The following is a 16,548-nucleotide window of genomic DNA, read 5'->3' as shown; positions in this document are numbered from 1 at the left end:
GGTGAAATATGACGTCAACCTCACTCCACTTCTATTCGGGATGTCCGACTTCTGCGTAGAGTTGTTGACATTCTTTGCGTGTGTAACGTCCATCAGTGGCGGCACTGTAATTTTCAAAAAGGATTGTAATAAAGTCATTGTATTTATAATGCGTTATGTCGTTTCAATTTTTACGATTATGCTAGATTTTCTGTCGGTAGTTCCTTTGAGATTTCTTTGCGTCGAACCTGCTTTATATTTTCCAAAACTTCCCTTCTATCATCACCTACGGGAACACAAATTTGTAACATTTAAATAATGAATCTTGAAAGTTAATATAAATATCACTATTCATTTCAATACAAAATGAACACAATGAGTGATGTCCTTAATTTGACAGTATATAAATAAATATTCAATATACAGTTCGTAATAATGAACTTACCCGAAAGTTCGTCTATTCCATAATTCTTAATATAGGTTTTGTTTAAATGTCGATTAATATTGAAATGACGAGTAGAAACAAATTGGATGGGACACAATAAATAAGCAATTCTTTCGTCTTCTTCAACAACAAAATAAACATATTCCCATTTCCTTTGAAAGTAGTATTTTTTCACTGGTTCAGATTTTGCCATGTTCCAGTTCTCTTCAAATTGCAGTACTCGTATTGTGTATTTATTTATTTATTTATTTATTTATTTATTTATTTATTTATTTATTTATTTATTTATTTATTTACTTATTTACTTATTTATTCATTTATTCATTCATTCATTCATTCATTCATTCATTCATTTATTCATTTATTTATTTGGTTCCAGTGCATTACAGCAATGTTGAATGACAGCATTGAGCTCCGGTCATATAGCTATCACTCACTTATCAGCATACAATATATATGTATATATATATAATATACACACATAGGTAGACCTTCTTACATTATACCCACATACACACATACATTTTAAAATTTATTTTACACATCTTTTAACTTATTTATTTCCCTCATTCGTTTTTCTATTACACTGCAAGAGTATGTTCCTTAGGATTTCATTATCTGTTCACTTGTAATTCTTGATAACGTATTGTGTACCTGCCGCCGTGAGAATGAATGTTCATACAGCCGAGTGCAACTAGAACGCTATGACACACTGGTAGAAAAGGTGAGTGGGATAGAAGGGGTACGAAGGCAGTCGCTCTGAGGAGCTACAGTTCTGCAGGTCTGCTATAGACAAATGGATTTATACTTTGTCCTTACAGTATAAAAACCTGTTATACCCAATTGTGTGTGATACAAGAGCTGAGTTTCCTGTTAAAATTTATTATTTTGTTAACAGAAATAAATACAGTAAGAAAGCTAAGTATGAACATAATACATACTAAATAACGGTACATAAACACTAGAAGAAAAATTCAAATTTATCAAAATAACAATAGATACAAAATATTACATCATACCCATGGGTGGGCAACTCGTGCTCTCAAAGTGTCAACACAATCTCAGTGCAGGTAGAACGGACTCTGTACTAGCTGTACTCTCTGTGTGCGGTTCTTTCAAGACACAAGTTCGATCGCGTCCGCAGTAAGTGGCGGCTCGTTTTAATTGAAAAACAATATAATTCCCAGATCATTTCCCTTTAGTTACGAGTAAAAAGAGAATTTTTTTATTAAGAAGAGAGGTAAAGCTTGTATTCTATTACACTTTCTTACGCATGACATTTTATGTTACGAATAAACAGTGAAGATTTTAGTAAAGAAATACTGTCTGCATATGCTTTAGAACAGCTAAAGGTAAAAATGAGATATCAGCAAGGTGAAACTGAAATCAAAATATATCATTAGCATGTTGTGCGTGCGAGTTACAGAATTGCACGACACATAATCCACTAGCTAAGAACATTATTGAATAAATTTGAAATGTGGCAGTATCATGTAGAACATAGACAACTTCACTTTCTTTGACTACAAACTATCTTGAAGAGTGATAAGAAAATCTTTTTATCAAATATAAGACCCTACTTCAAGACCTACAGCAGAATTACACTGCCAAGTTTGGAGAAATAGTGACAATTGATAAGGAATAGAAATTTTTCTGAAATCTTTTTGGCTTACGCCTATAGAAAATCCTGAAAATTTATAGCTTGAATTAATAAATCTACAGAACAGCACGCCACTCAGATTTCAGCAAAATCAGGAATCGAACTGTTCGTAATGTTGCCTAAGTCAGAATTCCCAAATATGCTCTTTGTTTCCATATAAACTGTCTGTGCTTGAGGCAGAGTTTAATACAGGAAAGAAGTGTAAAAGCTCTCAAAGTAAAGAAAGAGCTCAGAAGTAAGCTTATTTCTTCTACCGTGACACGTAAAAAATACTTCCTTGAATTTGTTATTGTTTGCGAATACAGACTATTACCTTTCTGAGAACAGAAGAATACTCTTTAATGTATAAAGACTTCTAAATTCTAGCGTTCTACGTTTCAAATAAGACATATAATAAGAAATATTAACAAATAATGTAATAATAAATAAGTGTTGCAGCTATATTTCTTGTATCTTGAAAAGGCTGTATTCAGTTTGTGTTTCCAGTACTAAACTAATTACAAAGCTAGAAAATAATATAATTTTGTTATGTGTTCAGGTATAGTCTGTCTAAAATTACTATAATTATTGTACCATACGTCATTCTGAAAGTCAAATCATGGAGTAGATATCACGATCACCTGCATGAGCCGCCAGAGCGCACCGTGGCTTTTGCAGCGAAACTACAAACAACTTGTAACTGCTGTGGCTGGCTCCGTCTGCCTTTCTCTCTTTCAAGGTTTTTTAGCACTTTGGGAGCATGAGTTGCCCATCCATGATCATACCTGTATTGAACCAAAAGGTCAATAGTTAAAAGGGTATAACTTACTTGAAAAATACGAAATATACAAACAATATGCGGCGAACTTCTGCCTAAGCAAACTAGGAACGGCTAGGGCCCTAACTTCGGAGGGGGTACCGACCAGGGAAAATAGTAATCATAGTTATAATAATAATAATAATAATAATAATAATAATAATAATAATAATAATAATAATAATAATAATTTGAATAATTTCGAGGGAAAAATTGTTCCAGGGCCGGGTATCGAACCCGGGACCTTTGGTTAAACGTACCAACGCTCTCCCAACTGAGCTACCCGGAAACTCTACCAGACACCGATCCAATTTTTCCCTCTATATCCTCATACCTCAAAGTGGGCTGACAACCGTCAAGCAACCAACATTGAATGCACACTAACTCTGTGTGACTTAAATTGTGGTTTTCTGTTAACGATTGAAAGCTTGATTTGCATAATACACGTCACTGTTCGTTAACAGAAAACCACAATTTAAGTCACACAGAGTTAGTGTGCACTCAATGTTGGTTGCTTGACGGTTGTCAGCCCACTTTGAGGTATGTGGATATAGAGGGAAAAATTGGATCGGTGTCTAGTAGAGTTCCCGGGTAGCTCAGTTGGGAGAGCGTTGGTACGTTTAACCAAAGGTCCCGGGTTCGATACCCGGCCCTGGAACAATTTTTCCCTCGAAATTATTCAAATCAACTTTACAGGGAGTTATACCTGAAAGCTTGATTTGAATAATAATAATAATAATAATAATAATAATAATAATAATAATAATAATAATAATAGTGCTCCACTGCTCTCTGTTGGACACTAAAACTTTTGCGTGGCAATATAATCTTGTAATAAATTGCTGTTTTTTAGTCGAAAGACAGGTTTGAAGCTCTATGAGGCATCACTCATGAAGCAAGTAAGCCAGGAGATATGTCTACTTCATTTCTAAGTCTGCTTGTATATTTTCTAAATAAATCCTACTCTGTTAACTGCCTAGAGGTCCTGAGTCTCTATGTTAGGGCTTGTTTGGAAAAATAAAGTAGGCCTATACTACCAGTACTCACATTCGAGGCCTTAATGTGAAACTAACGTAACTATAATCGATATTTTACTTACAACAAAATTCTTAACAGACTATACGCTTATTTCACATGAACTATGCCATCATGTTTTGTAGGTATATTATATGCAAGACTGTTTGGAACTGAGTTAGAATGTTTGTGACCAAGTAGAAGACGAATTATGAACACTTGGTGTAAAAACCTATCAAATCAATTTTTGATAGCACATAAAGAGATGTAATAGGTATTTTCATTACAATTTAATCAACATATTTTCATTACAATTCAATCAACTAAATGGGTATATTCACAATGCATAAATATCTTAGACCAGAAAAGTTTGATGTTGATTCTCATTCTGATTCAGCTAACAAAGAGTTGACTTACTGGCTGAAGACTTTTGATAATTCATTTGCACTGTTACCTATGTAGCGTGGAGAAATATCGACGTTTCATCTACTAATACGATAATATACCGCAATGTAATAATGATATGGAATGAAATGGAATTTAACTGAGGGGGCACGCACGGCCCAGCACTGCGACCTATCGAAATCTATTGCGCTAACCGATATGGAATGAGTTGCATGCCACAGATCTCCTACGCGCACCGCCCTAACCACATGACTCCCTTAACGACCGGTCTCTACAGCCTACAGAATCATATACATTCCTGCTTCGGCAAATTCCCCTGTCGGTCCGAGGAGAAACTCCTCATCCGAGTAGGTTCGCCTCGGGTGCCATTGCAGACGCCATCCAACATCGCTGAACTACATTCCACGGAGGCCGGTCGAGAGAGTCAGCAGCTTCGGGAGGCCGCCGTAGAGTGATCTAAAAACCAGAAACGGGATGATGAGGAAAGGATGATGGGGGAGGAAAGGAAATGGCGAAGATGAGTGGGGCTCCAATCGCCTGATAAAGTTACCTGATATTCATCCATAGGAGTGAGGGGGGAAAAAGCCCGAAAAAACCTCACCCAGGCAACTCGTCCTGACCGGGAATCGAATCCGGGACCGCTGGGTTCGGAGTTAGACTCTCACATCGTGATCAAATCATTGACTAGATAGATGACCAATATTATAATTTCGAATTCATGTTTTGATGCAAGTAGTTTAAAATATGTGAAACTGAATTTCACTTCCTGGTGTTTGTAACTGTTTACAGCCGCATGCTGTACAGTATTTCACCATTATAACGGCAAAATTAAATAAATATAAATAAACGATGTACTTCTTTCAACAAAAAATTCCCCTGTGAGTTAGAAAGAGAGAGAGAGATACGCTTCGGGTGTGCCAATAGTACGGAAGTTAGACGTCACGGTTTTTTTTTTTTTTTTTTTAAGCATTTGTCCAGTTTATAATGTTGAGATCACCGGATTTAAGATAATATACGTACAGCATTAAGCCCGGTTCAGACGGTGCGTGTTTCTGTGATGGATTCCAAGGTGGCTGCGCGGATGGGTCGCCTGCGTGGTCCCTCACCGGAAGTAATGCGCTCTGGTGGCTCCTTGGATGGCTAGCTTGCTGGATTTCGAGGTAGGTGCCTTGCTATTTTTCGTAATGGTTTGCAGGCTGGAAACCAAAGATGATCATATAATATCACCACTGAAACCATGTCGCCATGTTCGTTGTTTTCCAATTAAACCTGTTTTTCTATATTCTTTAGTTTCTAAGAAACAACAATTAAATATCGGACTTTAGCTGTTTTGCACTTATGGCTTAATTACTTTATTACGACATTTACTACTGTTAATGTAGGACTTTAGTTGTTTTCCACTCACGGTTTAGTTTCTTTTTGACCATGAGTGTTGGCAACAGATGAAACAGCAGATGATTTTCCAATTTCAACTGTGAAAAGAGCCAGCTCCGTGTGAACAACTACCATCACCGTAGGCAACACGGGAGCCAGCCAGTCAGCACGCAGGCTACCCATCCGCGCAGCCTACCTTGGAATCTATCACAGAGACACGCACCGTCTGAACCAGGCTACATAATCCGTACCATTTCAAATGAAGAATAAATTTCTCTTAAATAGCCTAATCTGAGTCAAGAATCCAGAATAAGAAAAGTAAGTTTCCCGGGAATCAGGGGCGGCTCGTCCATAAGAGCTGCGGAGCTGCAGCACTCCCTGCTTTGATAGGGAAATAAAAGTAATATTTATTTTAATTTGTAGAAGAATTGTTACAGCTTTTATTGGTAAATTGCTTTATATTTAATCTGGCCGGGAATATGTACTATTATCTTATGCATAATCTTTTTGCGCGTCGACTGTATTGGAATTGGCACTGCATTCAAAGTCGTCCTGGGATCTGCAGGGTGGGACAGCTCATAGAGAGTGTGTCTTGGTGGTCAGGGGGTAGAGAGGTGAAGGGAGGCAGAGGGAAACTGCCACTGTTTAAAACCTATATTTCGCTGCAGTGGCTTGCAGAGCCAGGCGACAAGGGAAGATCTTTCCTCCCCTCCCACATCGCTATTGTAATGCTACGTCAAATGGATTCGCTATTCCCTTGAAACTTAATGACAAATTTTTTATTTTCTCTTCACATACTTACTGTTGCAGAATCTTATCGAGTTAATATAACGAAATTAATATTATCCTTTGTCTTATTATTACGTACTAGCTGGGAACACCCGGCATTGCCCGGGTTTTCATTTTTGCTTCTATTTTTAATTAAACTGGTTGTTAGACGTTAATTAAACTGGTTGTTAGACGTTTAGGAAATCTCTGAAACTGAACTATAGACAACCTCGTTTATAAAGATGAATCTTTACATAGCGTCACTTACATGAAATAATTAATGCCTACCAGGGTTAACTCAATTTAAAACAGCTGTAGATCAGGCACCGAGAACAAAACATTGCATCATGAGCCTTGCGTTTAACTGTTTTTTAATTTAATTATAAATACGTAGGCCTATATATTTTTTGTTGTTTATTTAATCTGGTGTACTTAAGGACACTAGACCATCTCTTCTACATCACCAGAAATAAAATAATATAACAGAAAAAATCTAACTATAAACAAAGTAAAACCAACGAAAATATATACAGGCTACAGTCACACTAACTTTAAATGAGTTAGCATTGTCTTGAAGTTCATCAAAACAAAAACACACCCCTTGGTCCCTATACACCACATAGCGTTGACCCAATGTTCTACACATCTCACATTTCATCTCTGGTGGTCAGTGACTATTAAATTTCAAGTGCCTTATATTAGTCGTGAGCGTTAGAGTATTAAAAAGCATTACAACCTTTCTGGTATCTCTTTTCTTCCCCACCGCAAATGTAACGTTACACAGAGGAAGAGTGAAAATGATATAAGACCCGTACATTGATGTGAAGCTGTCCTGACACACATTTCACGTAATTTCATGATTATGTGTACTTGAACTTCAGAGAGAACTGGCGATATATAGGGAATTCCCTTGTTAACAGTCTTAAACCGTTGGAATGTCATCGTCAGAAAAAATGTATCTCTGTATCGGTTATACCAAAGAATCAATATGTACGGCATGTAATTTAATTTATATTCCAATATGTTTTACTCCTTGACCGCTGTACGCCAGTTTATATCAAACCAAGATTATTATTTTTTTAAATATGACTTGAGAAATTGTATCTCAGAAATTAAGAACATATTAATTATATTAATCTTATTTTGTATTCAAAATAAAGATTACAATATATAAATTCGCAATGAGTCACATTTTAACGTAAATAATATTGTAGGATTCGTATATTTTAGAAATTAAGACATTGTTCTTCCCACAATGCTTAACTGATGGGCAACAAGGTTATAAGGAAAGAATCTCGCAGTAACACATGAACAACAATATTTAGAGAGACATATAATTTAGAATTAATACAATGTTATTTTCACTGGGCTTACGTACATTCACATACTAACGTTAGCAACATAACAAAAATATCATTGAGTTGCTTTTTGATATGTGTAAAATGCTTTGTTTTCCCCTCCTTTGCATAAATATTATGTATATAAAATATGTTTAGTTATGCCCACTCGAGAGCATGCTGCATAGTTGGGAATGTGAAAAACACGGAGTTTCAAAGTTAATATTGCAACTTTGAGCGAATGTCACTAAGCTTCATTTTAATATGGTCATTACAAATGCTAGTCCCACTGAAATAAAATTGCAGTTGCTTAAAATCGAAAGGCAAGTTAGTAGGTATCATAGAAATACGTGAGATAAAAACATCTCCTTTTGTTTTACCAGTTAATATGTCACTTATATTACCTTTTTTTTCTCACGCCAATTCTTGTTCCGTTGCATAATTTTGGCGTGTCAATATTTCACAATAGTTCCGATATTATTGGTGATTAAAAATTAAGTAGGCTATTAAATTATGCGGTTTCAAAGAATTTACGAATTTAGTTTGATAAAATATAGCCTGCTCGCTATCTACAACTGTATCAAGAAACTCATATTACAGTCCTGGACTGCGGAAAGATACTTATTGTATGAATTGTATAAATTTTGGCCTTCATGATGTATCAACAATGCTTTCGTGCTCTTTCTTCCACGGCCTCGTGAAAGTCGATGTTGAATACAACAAGCTGGCGCATAGCGCTTGAAATACGGGTCTCAAGTGGTTCCCTCGTAATGCCAATTCCGCCGCTCGGAGCGCTGTTCCATACTAAATATTCATAGCAGAACACTTAAATGACATTGACATTTGGGACATTTAAAGGACTCACCATTGCTTATTAAATGCTTCGTACAATATTTTATGGACAATAGACGTAATTTCCAAACTTATACGTCTCAATTATATTACAATAAAAGGCTGTCATTCTTGATATTAAAAGATATTAGATATTATAAACTAAGGTACTCCCTTTCTGTTGTTCAATTCATACACCGTAGGCCTACCTTTTCGGAAATAATGAAAGAAACTTAATATATTTTACATGAACACTGTAGTCTACCCTTTTCACATATTCATTTATTATTATTATTATTATTATTATTATTATTATTATTATTATATTATTATTATTCCAATGAATTAAAGTACTGTATTATCTTCCATTTCCCTGACTTCATAATTTAATCATTTGTAAGTAGGCCCAACTTATCCCTTTCTTTTTTTAAATATATTGACGTTGAAGTGTTAGGATTTTTACTAAAGCAAACAGCAGTCACAATACATGATTAGTACAAATCTGCGATTTTTCTTGCACAACTTGCTGCGGTGAAATAAATATCTAATAGACCTGCTGATTAACCTGTTACTTACAAATGGTTTATAAGGAACCCGCAGGCTCATTGCCGCCCTCACATAAGCCCGCCACCATCGGTCCCTATCCTGTGATATAATTTAAGTGTCAAATTGTGTTAGTATGCTAAAAGTGAAAGTGTAAACTGTTACACTGTTTTCTACTAAATGTAGTGACTGAACTGTAATAACATTTACTACAAACTGTTAAAAAAAAAAAAAAAAAGGTATCAGTTCTTCCCCCTGAAAAATATTTTAAGTGTAACAATATATTTCTATTACAAAAAAGAATAATTAGAATAATAGTAGGTGCCAAATCTAGGGAATCGTGTAGGGCTATTTTCAAAAAACTACAAATAATGCCCCTGGCTTGCCAGTATATCTTTTCATTAATAATCTTCCTCGTATGTAATCGTGAAAACTTTGTAACTAATTCAACAGTTCATAGCATAAATACACGTCAAAAAAATTACTTTCATACTCCATCGGCAAGCCTATCGTGCTATCAAAAAGGAGTGCGTTATATGGCGGTAAAAATTTTTAATAGCCTCCCTATCGATATAAAAAATGAAACTCAAAACATAAAATTATTTAGGGCCAAATTAAAGAAGTACCTAATTTCTCACGCCTTCTATTCTGTAGGTGAATTCATGACATTCAATAACACTTCATGAAATTGATACTAAAACTTTGTATTGTACTAGTAGACTATATTGTAAATCTTGTCTATATATATTTCTTCTAGACTGTGGCTATAAATTAAGATTTTATAATAGTATTAAGTTTTTTTACTTGTTCCATATTCTAGTTGTAAGCATGTATGAATACCATGGAATGTCAATAAATACAATTCAATACAATGTATTTTTTTAGACTTGAAATGTGTTAAAATAGTGTAAGAACAAAATGTATTTATTTTTAGTAATAATTTTATTATAACTTAAATAAGATTATTGTTTATTTATTTTCACGAAACATCATAGAAGCTATTAATTTATTATACGAGAAACAATTAACTTACTTTCGCACAATCTACGAATTTAACTGTTTAACTTGGAGGAAAATATAGTAATAATTTTTTGCATGAATTTTTAAATACAACTTGTAAGCTAGAGACCTCTAGTACGCAACTGTATGTAAGCACAACGCTCACATCTATCGGTGACTCTATATACTGGATGTTTTACATTTGTACGCTAGATGTCGACAATGTGCTGCCTAGAATGCTAAGTTTACTGTGACCGGAGGCATTGTACATAGCTGTACCTTGACACGCAAGTTTGCTTGGCGGATCGCTTGCCACAGGTGCCGGGGATATAGAAAAGTGATGTGTGATTGAAGCAGTGATAAAAGTTATTGAACCTATGGATTTTGTGTGTACTACTTATCGGCTCTGACCTTGAATACGAACGTAAGTAAATGTTTGTATTTATTTCCTATCTGGTGCGTATAATCCGGCTACCGTTTCCTTCTTGTATTATTTTACCTTTTCAATGAAGTCAGGTGTTGTTGCGTGGTAGGATAGAGTCTGTAATTTACTTTGTAATGTACCTCACAGTCCAATGGGTATGTCGGTGTTCGGAAAAAGACAGAAAAAACACTTTTAAAGACCTACAACGGATTGCGTCAAGACATATTACGTGATGTAGATGCTATTGTTACAGTGTTGCGATAACTCTTATTGCAATTATGAAACAACTTGCATATTTTATTTTGATTGGTAATGGTGTTCTCAGTGTATAGCGTTTCACGTTTTCTATTAAATTATTTTTAATTTGTGATTGTGACAGGTAAATGTTTAATTTCTGATTTCCCACTTTCATCCTACACGTGTAAATCTTTGTTATGACAATTGATGGAATGAAATTATCTCATTACTGCCTGATATATTTTTTCTGTAAACATTTTGTAAGAGCAAGGTTCAGTGGTTTCCTTAACAGATATGCCGGTTGTTGACTTACACAATTTGCTGCTATCATTTCATGACAATTTGTTCATTGATAAAGTACTATTATTGCAACTGCTGAGTTACAGTTTTAACACAGGTGTTAGCCGACCTTTCATATTACGGAACACGCAGTTCCGGCGTGTTTCGGTTGAACACTGCTTTGACGATTAAAAAAAAAAAAACTTCGTCGATGAGTATTCGAAAGTAGGGTTGACATTGGGCGGTGACCCTTTCCAACTCTTACAATAGGTAGATACTTTTCACATGATGAATGTAAAAGCCATTGTAGGGCACTGTTTTGTTATCGGATTCTCCAAATTTAGATAGGCACACACCCAACATTTCCTAGGCAGATGAGGTTTCGATAAATCAACATAATTATTAAAAAATCTGTATTTTATACAGTATAAATCAGATTTGTGTTTTCGTATTTGCGTTACAGTGATTTCAGTTGGAAGATTAGTACTGTTCGTTACTACACGAATTTGTGTCTACATGATGTTCATTACGTTTGTCATTTGTTTGAAGTCGAGGTGAATGCTTTGAAAATCTTTGTTAAAACACACCACTGTGTCATCAATTTACAGCTCATATCCGGTAAAACCGGTAGGGAATTACGATCGAGGGAGTTAGTAAAATCAGAAAAGAGAATATAATATGTAGGTTGTGTTAATGAAATTTTAGCAATTCTGCATAAGTAAAAGTTGACTAATGTAATTTAAGATACTTGCATGCGTTTTCTCTTCGGAAGTTGTTAATGCCTTTTCGGTATGATGAACACGGTCTCACAAGTTGGTATGTTTCAAAGAGGTTAAAAAAACGTTGCGTGCAAAATTATACTTAAATGCATGCTTTGGGAAGAGCTGCTGCATATGTTGGAAAAATTAAACTAGAATTTAGAAGAAGGTATGCTTGTAATTGAGACATTTGAGATGGGCAGGGCATGTAGTACGTAATGGGTGAATCCATAAATGCATATAGTTTGTTAGTTGAAGGCCGGAGGGAAAAAGATTTTTAGGGAGGCCGAGACGTAAATGGGAGGATAATATTAAAATGTATAGGCCTATAAGGGAAGTGGAATATGATGCTAAGGACTACATTAATCTTGCTCAGGATAGGGACCGATTGCGGGCTTACGTGGGGGCGGCAGTGAACCTCCGGGTCTCAAAAAGCCATTTGTAAGTAAGTATGCTTGTAATTCAGGTAATTATACAGAATACAGAATATAATTATAACAAATAGAAATAGAAATAAAATAATACAATCAATATAAAAAAGAAGGTACAATAATATTAACAAAATTTGAAGACCGAATGAGCAGCGCTCGTGTTCGGTCGCAGTTCAGATATATTATTAATAGGCCTGTAAGAGAGTATAGAAAATAACATAAAGTAGGAACTATAATATTACAGCTACAGTGAAATTATATAATATAATGTAATATAATATAATATAATATAGGCCTAATATAATATATTAATATAAGAGGAATATAGAAAATAAAATAAAATAGTCCATGTGTTGTCCTGTCCGTATTAAATTGCAATTTTAGTTTGTTTATAATATGGGTTTCTGTTTTAAATTAAATTATGTTCTTTTTAACGGCGCTCGCAACAGCCGAGTTTATATCAGCGTCGCCTGTGTGCCGGAATTTTGTCCCGCAGTTTTTACATGCCAGTAAATCCACTGACATGGGCCTGTCGCTTTTAAGCACACTTAATACCATCGACCTGGACCGGAATCGAACCCGCAATCTTGGGCACAGAAGGCCAGCATTCTACCGACTGCGCCTTCCAGGCCGACGGTTTCTGTTTTAAATACTGATTTCAATAATTGCGATTAGTGAGATTTTGTATGCCGAAACTTATGTTCAGGCAGGGATATGTTTCAGGCCTGGCGGCGCCAAGGTACTATTTTTCGAGACCATGAGGCGCCAGGCCACTGTTACGATTTTCATATTATCGCCAAATTTTCCATTTAAAAGTCATATTTTCTTCATATTTAAACAATTTCATAGCGAAGTTTACTCCGTAGACCTAACAAACTCTTTATCTAGATTCGAACCCATGTATTTTCGTCTGACGTTCCATAAGTAGGCCTATTTCTGCGGAAATCGTGATGAAGATGATGATGGTGAGAGCTTTGAGAGCGAGATTTATTCCCATTTATTTTTGTCCGGAAATCGAACCCGGTACCGTTAGATTTGTAAATGGAAACACTACCGCTTGAGTTACAGCGAATGACTGAACAGCTTCATTTAGTTTGACTCATTTGTTATAAGGTTAGAATGACCTTTCTTCTTCTCGGTTATATAGCCTCAAATGCGATTTTTCCGAAGTCGTTGGCGTTTTCTCGACATTACACCAGAAGAACATAGGCCTACTATGCTTCCGTGAAGTACTCGTAGATCAGCATGACTCTGAGGTATCACCTAAGAAAACACAGGATATTACAGTAACAACGGACACATACAGTACATGCTTCAAGCGGGGTTTGAACCCTCTGCCATGGCTTCCACGCATTGCATTGTCTTTAGGCGTTGAGTACACGATGCCGGAAATAGCGCTAGAATTTACATTCCTTAATGACACACCAACATAACTTACCTGAGAATTTATGTGATGTCTTTTGTTTCTAATCTTCAAGTGAAGTGTTGAGTATTACATCTGTAAAGATAAGAATCCATGTCCAGTATAGGCCTATTTGATTTTTTTTAACGTTGTGATACTTCATCACTTGTGTAAAGAATTCTTGAAAATGATTAAATACATTATTTACAATTGCTTCAAATATCTCCGGTTTTCCATCACGTGATTAGGAAATTATTAATATTGATGTCTGTAGAGATTAGGATGTTCTATCAAATTTACATTTTGGTTCACTGAGTGGGAAACAACTTTGGATGGAATACAAGTTGATATCAGTTTAGGGTGGATTCAGGAGTAGTTTTGGATGGAGACGGAAGGAATACTCGTATTGGGTAAAGTCTCAAATGGAAAGATTTTTTTGATAGAATTGGAATAGGAAGCAGTTCTGAATGCGACTGGAATTGGGAGCAATTTTTGGATAGAATTGCAAGCTCGAACAATGTTGAATAGAGTTGTAGTCGGAAGCAGTTATGGGTGGAATCGAAGTCTGAAGCAGTTATGGGTGGAATCGAAGTATGAAGCAGTTATGGGTGGAATAGAAGTCTGAAACTGGCCAGAGATATTCGTCTACAGGGTAAAATTGGCAGTTATAAATTTAAAAAAAAGATAGTACCGGTAATAGAAATAGAATAAAATGATTAATGGGGAACAACACGATAGGTTGGTATGTTGCAAGCAATTCCGTTCAAAACCTAATATTTATTTGTACTCAGTAAACTTTAATAACAATAATGATAAATCTGTCGAAGTTCCCTCTTTTTAGAGTACCGTCCTGTAGAATATGACTCAAATAAGTGCTGAAACCTGTTATCGCCTCGTTTACACGTTGAACCTTGTGTATAATGACTTGACAAACACAGTGATTATGCAATCATTGAGAACTGAAGACAGCCTGCTTAAAATCTTTGTCTCAGCCTTTATTCTTCTTCGTCTTATTTAATCTCATTTATATAAACCTACAATATAGTGCGGTGCGGCAAAGTACGCTTTCTACCAACACTGGACTCTCTGACGTGTTGTCAACAAAATGCAGAGCCACCGCTGAGATGTCATAGAACAAGTACAAGGAAAGGGACGAACACCCAATCTCGCGAAATGGACAGTAAATTGGAGTACCGGTAGTTATACCTTGTTTTATTTCAAGCAGTGCAGTTCGGTGTTCAAAGGAGCCACCGAACTGCACTCCTTGAAATAAAATAAGGTATATCTTGTTGGAAACGGAAGATCCCATGCACACGTTGGGCAAATTATCCCACAACACACTGATCCATTTCTCCATCAGTGAAGGCCAGATTTCCAACTCCCGAAGATACCATGCATCCCAAAACCGTAGCATGCCCACCTCCATGTTTTACTGTTGGAACTATGTGTTGTTGTACAGTAGTTGCAAAAAAACCGGACCGACCCTTGTAGCTGATTTCAGAGCCTTGTTCACTCCATAGCACAATAGACTGGTAACTAAGACTTTCGTAGTTCGAATCCTGTCTGAGACGAAACTTTTTTTTTTGTTCCTTATTCAAATTTATTCCCAAAACTTTTCTATTGCAGCGATATTTTACTACTTCATTAACTTAGTATTCCCAGAACATGAATTTTACCAGCAATCGAAAAGTATTGGGAATAAATTTGAATAAGGAACAAAACAAGTTTCCTTCCCAGGCAGAATTCGAACCACGAAAGTCTTAGTTACCAGTCTATCGTGCTCTGGAGTGAACAAGGCTCTAAAATCAGCTATAAGGGTCGGTCCGGTTTTTTTTGCCACTACTGTAGGCTACTTCTATGATAGGTTTTCGGCACATTTTCTTCCGTCCGTCAGATGCGAACTAATTGAACTTCGACTCGTTTGAAAATATGACATTGTCGCAGAATTTCGATGGTTTTTCACAATATTTCTTGACAAACTCAAGGCGCTTTTTCCTGTCTACCGTGGAAATAAATGTTTTTTTTTTTTTCTGTGAGATATGCCATGAATATCGGCACTATTCAAGACATTCCTTACCGAGTTATTGCGATGTCAGCAGTTAAAGAGGCAGCACTTTTTGTAGGTTCTTCTTGGGCTAAATGTACAGTATGATACAGGGACATCATTTTATTTTTACTAACATTTTTAATATTAACCTGTCTATATCTTTGGATTAAAGGTCTAGAACCGGAACCACCGCTTGCTCCCCCTTCCAAGACTGCAGTTCGATGATACTGGCGTAAAATACAAATCACTTTACTAGGTATAGGAGGGAAGAAAAGTAGTTCATCCATTTATGTAAACTAGGAAATATCGCAATTTTGAGTTTGATAATTTTCATTAGGTTTTTGGTTAATCAAAATACAGTATTGTATTAACACTTAGTGTTTTTACTCACGAAATGAGCTATCCATTCGGACGTATTCATTATGCAGTGTATATTGTAGTGTTACAGCACATTAGCGTACAATATAGAGAATGAAGTTAAATTGAAAAATAATCATAATATGGATATTTAAACACATTTTTTAAAATGGTTGCCGTTCATTTCGATACAGGTTTCAGTTCTTTTGTGCATATAATCGAACTATAGACTATTGTACCTAATTCCAATTACCAGTTTCGTCCTTCGTACGAGTAACTCATGTTGAAATAATTCTATACCTACTCTATAAAAGAGTACCTTACGTACTGTAAATTCAATCTTCACTTCTGCCCGATCCGAAAAGATAAAATTACTCAAAAATGCTATCTACTGTCCGTTCAAGTGGTTATGTCGCAGGGTCGTAGAAAGGGAAGGGGAAATCACGTGACAGTTAATTACTT

At 35.7% G+C, this 16,548-nt stretch overlaps 1 protein-coding gene across 4 annotated transcripts in view; it reads left to right on the top strand.

Annotated features, from left to right (window-relative positions):
- The first annotated feature begins 10,416 nt into the window (after nt 1-10,416).
- Nucleotides 10,417-16,548, top strand: part of ck (myosin-VIIa ck) — a 324,722-nt gene continuing 318,590 nt past the window's right edge. For 3 of the 4 annotated variants that reach the window (XM_069828148.1, XM_069828151.1, XM_069828147.1), the window contains exon 1: nt 10,417-10,575. The gene's annotated coding sequence lies outside the window, so the exon portion shown is untranslated. The remainder of the gene's footprint in view (nt 10,576-16,548) is intronic. The other variant, XM_069828149.1, reaches the window with a different exon arrangement.

Source organism: Periplaneta americana, chromosome 6 (genome assembly GCF_040183065.1).
Source record: "Periplaneta americana isolate PAMFEO1 chromosome 6, P.americana_PAMFEO1_priV1, whole genome shotgun sequence".
In the NCBI taxonomy this organism is placed as follows: Eukaryota; Metazoa; Arthropoda; class Insecta; order Blattodea; family Blattidae; genus Periplaneta; species Periplaneta americana.
This window is presented reverse-complemented; position numbering and strand designations above follow the sequence as displayed.